The sequence below is a fragment of the Camellia sinensis genome, chromosome 2 (assembly GCF_055761805.1).
Source record: "Camellia sinensis isolate YWXY chromosome 2, ASM5576180v1, whole genome shotgun sequence".
Classification (NCBI taxonomy): Eukaryota; Viridiplantae; Streptophyta; class Magnoliopsida; order Ericales; family Theaceae; genus Camellia; species Camellia sinensis.
Genome location: NC_138962.1, coordinates 215,276,123 through 215,285,816, shown reverse-complemented (window position 1 = coordinate 215,285,816; position 9,694 = coordinate 215,276,123).

Below are 9,694 nucleotides of genomic sequence, written 5' to 3'. Positions count from 1 at the left end.
GCTAGGAATCCATGCATGGTCCTAATTATACAGAAATGCCTAATGTAACACATGCAGGAATGCAACTACAATAGGCTCGGCTATTCTAAAATGACATGTGAAATGCTACAGCTAACACGTATTCAATTTGGGATTGAAATACAAATGCAGTTAGTATGATGCGCTGAGCCCGGTGCATGCAAAACGAATGAATGTATGCAAACATGCTATCATAAGTATGCTAATTGAAACATGCCTTAAACTAACCATCGAAAGCTAATAAATAAAAGCGAAGAAAGACATGGGGTTGGAAGACATACACACACTCACGCACATTTATTACACAATTGCCCTTGCTCGGAGGGTCCGAATAAATATTACAAAACAAATAAATAATTAACTCTTCGAACTAATTAAATATTACACATCTTCTATTTAATTAACAATTTAATTGCAGAAAGAGGATGACCGCAGCCTCGCCTCGGAATGCTAGGATGATGTATGCTCGACTCGCCCCGCCCGGAAACCCGTGCCATGCCACTGTTGTCTCTGTTTACACTGCCTTGTGTAGACACCCTATTTTTGACCGTCCTCAAGACTTGGACGTCACCGTTTGAACACTCGGTGATCATCCATGTTTGTGTTCGTCTTGAGTTCCCAGAGGTCTCGGCTACGCGTCTTGCCTCAGGATCTCTCGACTCGACTGTTTTGTGTCTGGTTTTGCACCAAACATTTGTGTTTTGCTTTGGCGGGGCAGGGAATGGCTTGTGGGCCATCCCCACACTCTACCGGCCATGGCTTGAGGCCACCGGCTGTGTTTTGCTTCCACCGGCCAAATATTTGGCCGGCCGGCACTATAGATGGCCGGCCGGCTATCTTTTTTTGGTCAATTGCATTTTTGGCCGGTAGACTACTGTGCATCTGCTTTTGCAGATATTTTCATGCAGCTGACATACACTTTCACCCCCTCCAAACACGTGTGTGGAGGGATTGCCCTCTTGTTAGCTTCCTTTGGAAGCTTTACAAGACCATTGTCTACAAAAGAGAGGCTCTTCTCTCTTGTTGAAGGGGTTAGACAATTGAGACAACATTTTTAGAGAGCTTTGATATTAGGGTTAGGAATTTGTATCTATTCCATCTCTATATTTCCCTCTCTTGTTAGTTTAGTGTGTGTTTGGTCTTACGTTTGCACACAAACACCCACCATTTCACCTTCTCTTGGTTATTGAGGGCCAAAGCAGTGTTCTTGGAGTTTTGGAGCTGGTTTCAACCTAAAGAAGTTGCTGGAGCTCCATTGTTGAAGAGGGTCTTCAAGGGTAAGAAGCTTGCTCCTTTTTACCCCTTTCTTGCATTGTATTTTTTCCTACCTTACATCTGTTTTTGAGCTTAGTGTATAACATAAAAAAGTTCTGTTTTTAGGCCCTTTAAATAGCTGTTTAAGGTTTCTTCAAGCTTTGGGGTTGTTTGACCCCTCTTAAGCCTTGTAAGGCTCCATTTTGTGCCATTTTGAGTGAGCTCCGAGACCTTGGTGTTTGGGCCTCCACACCACTGAAATCTTGAGGGATTTTAGAGGTGAGGATGGTGCGTTGAGGTCCCAAGAAGGAGAGGGCCACCCCCTCTCCTTGTTGTCCTTGAAAAGGACCATTTTTGCCTCTTGAGGGAGCACCTAGCTTAGGCTCATGTTGACTATGCCTTAGCTGATTTTTGTGCTTATTATGTCATAATATGCCTCTATTTTTAGTTGGTTTTGGTACACCATGCTTGCTTAGCATACATGCCTTGTAATGCCATGATTTGCCTCAATATGTGCCTAGCTTTTAGACTACCATGCTCATGTGTTTTGGCCTAGCTTTGTGAAGCTTTTATGCTTGTTTTAGTATGCTAAGGGACTGGTTTTGGTCATTTGAGTCATCTATGCTTTGCTTTGTATAGCTACCATGCAAACTCTCTTGTGTACCTTGAGCATTGACCCCTCTAGCACGCCATCCTTGCATCATTTCAGTGGTTTGGAACCACTTGTCATGTTGTTTCAGTCCCTGTGGCATGCCTATATGCTTGCATTTAATCCTTCTTCAATATGTTTCAAGGTTGTTACCTTATGCCCCTTGTTTAGGCCTCGGAGTAGGCTTCCATTTTTAGGATACTTGGATGCCATCTAGGTGTTCCCTTAGCATTGTTTAGGTCTGCCTTGAACATGTTTTAAGTCTTCTTGGCCTTGTGGGGCATGGTTGGCTTGGCCATGGTTTAAGTCTCCTTGCCTTGCCTCAAGTATTTGGACGAATTACTTGCTTTGTTTGTCTCATTTGCTTGGTTTAGCACCATCATTGACCTGATTTTCAAAGCTCATGTGCATGCCATGTGTCTATGTTTGCATCCTCCTAAGTGTGCTTGAGAATTGTCTCTTTATGCCTAAGTGTTGGTCCTTGTATACATGCATGTTTGCATGCCATTAGTCCTTCATTTTTGGGCACTTTGGCCACTGTTTTGGGCCTAGTTAGGGCTGCCTAAACCATGCTTAAGTCCATCCTTTGCTTGTTTGCATACTTGCCTTGCATACTTGCATAAATGCATTGCATTGCCATGTTGCATCCTTAGCTCACATGCTTAGGATTGCATTCCATTTGCATGCATGCTTGGCCTCTTGAAATGCTTGTGATAGAGGTTGAGTCCCATTGGTTTGTTTATGTGCATTGCATTCCATATCAAAAATGCACACTTGATTCTTTGGGCCATCACGCATGGAAATGCGCGATTGATGGTCCAAGAACCAAGGATCATGGCCCTTTGAGTCATAAACATGATAGGGGGTGTGATTGGTGCATACATCGCTTGAATTACATTGCCATGCAAAGCTCTGTCCTCTACTGCTATCAAACAGATTCTGCAGGAGCTTTTTGCCGATCGACTGCATGGAGTGCCGACCGGCAATCCATCGGTGGCCGATGGATTCATTTTTGGCCGATTGCCACCAAATCACAGCCGATGATGATTCCCTCCAACCGGTGGCATCCCCCAATGTCCAAAGAAGCAATTCTAAGACTTTGGAAGTTTTCAGAGGGGTTGAGCAGGGAAAACAGAGGCAGCTTGCGCATGGCAGTAGACTTCCGAGCAAGACCCGAGAACGCGTGCACTGAGCTCTCTTCCCGAGGCACTTTTTCTTGCTTTCTTGAATTAATTAATTTGTTTAATTAATTTAGTTGGTCTGTAATAATTAATTAGCTAGGACAGTTAATTCATTATTCGAATTGTATTATTCTTTTGGTCCCTCCGAGTGAGGGCGAATTTGTAGTATGTGTGGGTGAGTGTGTGCATGTCTTCCAACCCCCACTTCTTTCTCCCTTTTACTTACCTGCTTTGATGGTTAGTAATAGGTCATGTTTAATTTAGCATACCTTATGCTATGCATGCGTGCATCATTCATTAGTATTGCATGCACCAGGCTCGACGCATCATGCTAACTGCATTAGTACTTCAAATCTAACTTGAATACATGCTACTTGTGCATTTTCACATGTCATTCATAGACTAACCGAGCCTACTCTAGTGACATTCCATATGCGTTGCATTAGGCATTTAAACATGGACTTGGATCATGCATTGATTGCTAACAAGTTCTTTGTTTTGGCATGGAGTACGATGTAAGTATTTATGCTTTAGCATCTCGGATGAGTGTGAATATTAACATGACAGTATGCTTGCCATGCGGCTATATGTTTACATGATATTACTGCTTGAATGCCTGTGGGTGAAGGTTGGATTGTCTGAGTTGGAATAGCTCATTGAAATCCATGTTTTAGCCTACTTGCGAGTAGCAAATTCCAAAACATTTTTTCAAAACAAACGGATATGCAATGCTTATTCCCAAATTAGGCAATCTAGTCTATACTTTTGTGCTGTGCGCATAACATAGTAATTCTAGGCTAATAACCGGATTAAGAACACATAACGTTTTCAAAAACGGATATGATGGTTAGTAGAGGTCGATCTTCGGATCGTGCGAGAGGGGGTGCTCATAGCTGACCTTCCCCAATCGTACCCAAGTTCCCGAGCCGAGGCAACTTTGGTGATGACGGACACGTGGCCTTTGGCACCGAGTCAGGGTTTCCTAAATTCCCCAAAATAAAATATTTATGTAGCGACTCTGTATCTGGAAAAGCAGTCCATGTTTGGCACTTCTTTTCAAAAATCTGTTTCTTCAAAAACGATTTGCCAGATTTGGACTCTTTGTTTCAGATTAAAAATCGTGACACAAATCGAGTCAGAACTGTAGCGCGGGGTCCCTCACGGACGTTGTTACAGTTTCTGGCGACTCTGCTGGGGATTTAGAGAGCTTGACTCGAACTCGTGATATCCTGTTTTGATTACACTTATGTGTTTCTTTGCATTGCATGTGCATTGGTGCACCTAGGACACCGTGTTTGCCATCTGCCTTTCCTGAACGGTTTGCCGGAGGCTTGTCTTGTCAAGGCATGACCATAAGGTTGACCAGTTATGGGCTCTGACAGTATGGGAACACAAACCCCGGTTTTTACCGGGGCACCCCTTTTGACCATTCGACCTAGTGCATATTCGGAATCCATAGTGACCATTCCAAACAAGGACAAGTTGCTTACACGATGCTAAGTTGTTTGAAACCGCTGCGTGTGTAGTGAAACCCTAGCTCCTGACAAAATAGGACAGGGAAACCCTACCCCTCTATAGGGGTGTTTTGGCTCTCACTTATCTGCTATGTGCTTTAGAGTGTATCTCTACAGGAACGTACATATCAGTTTGCAAGATTGAGTATTAGGCCCGAGGGCACCAGTATCAGTGCTGTTGAGAAATCAGTTATCCGCGGGTATCAAGTTCAGTTTTGGGGACAGTGATTCGGGGGAACAGTGATCAGTAGTAGAGTGCAGTTGTTCAGCTACACCCGTGTTTGATCTGTTTGGGCTGAAATGCTGTTTGTTTTTCCTTTCAGTTCAGAGGTTCAGAGAGTTGATACAGAGTAGCTAGTGTTCCCCCTTGCTGAGGCAAGACAGATATCTGATCCGTCAGTCACCGTTCAGTACAGCGGACTTATGATGACGCAGAATTCAGAAGATATTGTGGTTATGACAGCTACGCTGGATCAAGGGATCACCCTGCAGGATGAAACCAATGTTGATGTATCGCATCCGCCCAGGTCGCCTATCGCGCACCCGATCTGGACTCCCCAATTGTATCAGGCTCGCGAGCCCACTACATTCGAGCTGATGGGAATGATTGGTGACCTCCAGAGATCCGTGGCCAATCTGGCCTATGGAATGTTGGCTTCACCGCCAGCGGCACCCTATGCCGGGAATTTCATACCACAGGAGCCCCCGCTACTGGGGCGGATTGTGATAGAGCTCAGCCAGCCAGAGGTGGCTTCCAGCTACAGCCACGACATGTCAGCAACAACCGGGCTTCGCTCTGAAGTAGCAACCCAAACCCTTGACCAGGCTGAGGCCAGAGGCAAGAACAAAATGAAGGCAGATGCCGATCCCATTGAACAACTGCTGCGGGCAGTCGAGGCTTTGAAAGTCGGAAGGATGAACAAGCAACAGATATCCGCAGTTGTGGCAAAAACTGTAGAGGATGCTTTCCCCACTCTACCTGAGGGTAGTTCAAGTCAGTCAGAAAATCGGGATAGGCCCCGTCATGCCAGAACAGTTCCTCCTATTCCCGTCCCTGCACCTGGGAAAGATCAGAAAACCAAGGCAGTGCCTGCCGACCCTTTTGCTAGTGCGTCTAGTAAGAATACTCAGACTTCAAAGTACTTGCCCTGAGGGCGCAGGATCTTTCATGCTCTCTACATGCCTCTGTCTAAGGCACTTCAGATTCTTGCCGAAAGGGGGCACCTCAAACCCCTTGAACCTCGGCCTCTCCCGAAGAATCTCCCTCTCACACATGATGCTGTTTTGTACTGCGCGTACCACCAACAGACCGGTCATGCCACCGATAACTGTTTCCGCCTTCGCCGTGAAGTGCAGGATCTGATCGATAATGAAGTCATTCTTCCACCTACCTCAGCGAAGTCTGTTACCATCGAGCTGTTGGACTTTGAGGATGCTACGAGTATGTGATCAGGGGTTGGACCACCTGCGGGCGGCGCTCGGTGTATTTCAGATGTGGCGTCTGGCATGCGCTTTTTGAGCATTTGTAAATGCAGTTTTGTAGCTTCTGGCTTGGGTTTTGAGTCAGTTCTCTATTTTGTTTTCAGTTTGCCTCTTTGCTTTAAGTCAGTCTTTTTGTTTTTTGGGCCTGTCTTGTGGTACCTAGTCAGTCCCGTTGTATAGGATGTCGAGTGATTCCGGGGTTATTGCCTCGAACACCGTTTTTGCATTTAACCTTTTTGCTTTCTTTTTGAGTCTATCTCCGCTGTGGAGCCAGTTACATCCGAGAAACCTGAATGAAACAGCTGCGGCTATCATGTTTCCGTGCTTATTGTTTGTTTTGGGCTAGTTGTGCCGGAGGATTTGAATCAAATGGCCGTGCATTCCACTTGTTTTCTTGTGCCCTGAAAATCATTGCATTGACCTATGTTTTTCAAAACCTCTTTAACATTGTGATAAAAAACGAAGAGGAAGGAATTCCTCCGGTTTTGCAAAAATTTGATCAATTGAGAGAAAGAGAGGCATGCTAAGCCTTTAATGAATGAAACCATGCTTGTTAGCATGAGTACTGAGAAGGACCCTGGCTTGGTCCAGATTGGTTCTACATTATCTTCGGCGCGAGCGATTTGTCGCTTTCTTAAAAACTTTCAAAAACAAATGTTTTACGCCGCCCTGTGAAGACCTGTGTGGAATCGCTCTTGAGATTGTGCAGCCTAGGATCGCTCTCAGCCTTAAGATTTGACCTGTTTGTTTTGAACCTCGAACTCATTCGGAACATTCAACGGTCAACTGTCGGAGGAGGCCCGTGTGGCCAGTTTTGAAGCAGCCCTCGAACAAGAGGCACCAAAGCTGAATAAAAGAGATTAGATCTCACCAGAAGAAGCTCGTGAAGCAACCATGATGGATTCTTCTGCAAATCATTGCAATAGCCGTTCTCCTAGGTACAGAGAGGCTTCAACCTCAAAAACCATTTGGCATGGACTTGTTACACTTTTACCCTTTGAGAGGCTCGCTGGACCGAAAACCCGGAAGGGCGACCCAGGCAAAAGTTAGAGCAAGAGAAAAATACAAAAAAAGGAGAAGAAATAAAATCAATAAAAAAGAAAGGAAAAAAAAAAAGAGAATGAAAAGATACAAAAATCAAGAAAAAAATCGAAAAAAAAGAAAATGAAAAGAAGCTCGCAAGGTCGAAAACCCGCATTGGGCACCTTGGCAAAAGTTAGAGCCTGAAAAGTGAAGGTTAAAATACCCGAGTGTACCTTAACTGGAACTACGTAAGGCTTGATTCCCATGTTTGGGATACGTAGGCAACTTCATTCTGAAGTCCAGCCCCCAACGCTCTCATAGCGACTAAGTCCATGCAATGGTTTTTAATCATCCTTGATTCCCATGTTTGGAGTATCTAGGCAACTTCGTCCTGAAGTCCAGCCCTCAACACCTTCAAAGTGACTGTGTCCATATATTGGTTTTGACCATCTCCGTCTTCTCAGCATCCGAGAGTTCGTTTGCAATCATCACTGACGAAGACTGTTTACCAAATGCTACGGCGTCATCCAAACAAGGGGCAACTTTCCGTTGCCATGATGTCGCCATTCAAACCAGGGGCAACTTTCTGTTGCCATCCACCCCTTCCAAGCCAGGGGCAATTTTTCATTGCCTTCGATCCGAGGTTACGCATCTCGAGGGTAAGTTCCGCGCTTGTTTAGCAGCGGTCGTTTGCAAAAATAGTTTTTGAGAATTTTTACTGAGGTTAACTAAGTTTTCTCGAAATTGTTTTATTTTTCAAAACTTGGACCATTTTCTAGGACCCAAGAAAGGAAAATTTTCAGTGCTCATAGCCTGACCTGCATGGTTTTCAAATCAAAAATCGAACAAGTACGTTAATCCGACTCTCATCTTGATCAAAACTGTTTTAGTAGAAAACCAAAAAAAAAAATGGTCAAAATGATGAACTAGGGGCACAGTTGAGTCAGGCGTTCTGTCTTTCCCCCGTCGTCAACATACTAGCCAGGAGGGCACTCTACCCACCAGAAGAAATAGCTGTGAGCTAACGGCATTGGGCATGAACCCGCAACTTCCTATTCATTCATTAATCACCTTGGGGAGGGACGAAAAATGAGAGAATAAAGAATAGAGAGGTGTAAGTTGAGAGAAAAAACGAGCCAAAGGGTTTTGAGAGAAAAACCGAGCTTGAGTGGCAAAGTGATGTGAGAATCACAAATGAGAAGGGTGGAAAACAATACCCAGAGAAACTGGCTCCTCGTGATCTGAGGTCCCCCGTCTCCGTTAACGCGTCTGTATGTCGTGTCTTTTGTTTTGTTTACCTCAACCTTTGTTTTGAGTCTTTTCTGAGCGTGTCTCGTTGTGTTTAGGTCGCATACCCTTTTGTTTGAGTCCTTCCCACTGTGTTCAGTTATACGCTTGATACCCCAGTTGAAAATCTGTTTTATTTCGAAAACCGTTTATGCTCAGAGTGTTGCGCCATTCTCTACATCTGTGCGAAGCAAAAGAAGAAAAAAAATTTTGGGGCATCTGAGCATGCTTCAACTTCAACTTGTTCCATCTTTGTGTTCCGTCTTGTCAGATTGGGCCGTTTGTTCAGGACTTGCTGTGTGCAGAATGAACCGAGTGTGGTGTTAGGGGCTGTATGCAGACTAATCCCCAGCAGAGTATGGGCTGTGCGTTCTATTTGAGCAGTGTGTTGCTTGGGCTGTTTTGCTATGAGGCCGTTTGGTTATCTGATTATTACAATGCAAGTATTCAATTTTCAGACGACATGTCAATTCCATTCACATTGAGGTGGAACATGATGTGATGCGATGCAATAAATGAGATATGTAAATGTAACACTTTTTGAGCAAAAAGTTTGTTCATTTCATTATCTTTTTCAAGTACATAGCTTTGAAAACAAAAATCTGCCTGCGGCAGTACAAGGTAATCTAACTACCAGCAAAGAAAAGAAAGAAAAAAAGAAAAAGAAAAAGTACAAAAAAGAAGAAAAGCAGCAATCTGGATCATCATCAGTAGTCTCGGGCCCGGGGATCTGTCCTCACCCTCTTCCTGGACGAAGGTCCAGGGCATCGTCATCAGCATCGTCATCTGAGTCTGAGTCTGAGTCGTCTCCAACCTCCTCAGATGACTCGGCCTCTGCCTCTGTCTCGGACTCGTCATCATCATCATCGCCATCATCAGGGGTCAGCGCCCGAGATCTACTCCCGACATGAACACGCCCCCCATGGTACGGGGACGTACAACATCTCCACGCCCTCCTCGAGCAGGAATAGAGGGCCCAGTCGGAGCACCACCCACCGGAGGAATCTGGAAGGGAGGTTGAAAAGCACAAAAGGCAAATACATCAGAATACTGTGAGCAGTGTATCAGTGCAGAATGCGGTGTATGAGTACAGTGTATGAATGCCGTGAGCAGTTTATCAGTGTAGAGTGCAGTGTATAAATGCAATGTATGCAGTGTATCAGATGCTGTGAGATCAGTGTGTCAGGTGTTGTGTCGTGCATCAGATTACATGAATCAGCTTATGAATGGTTTGAGACTGTCGTCAGAAGGACATACCGGAATACTATAGAGGGCTAGGAGGTCGA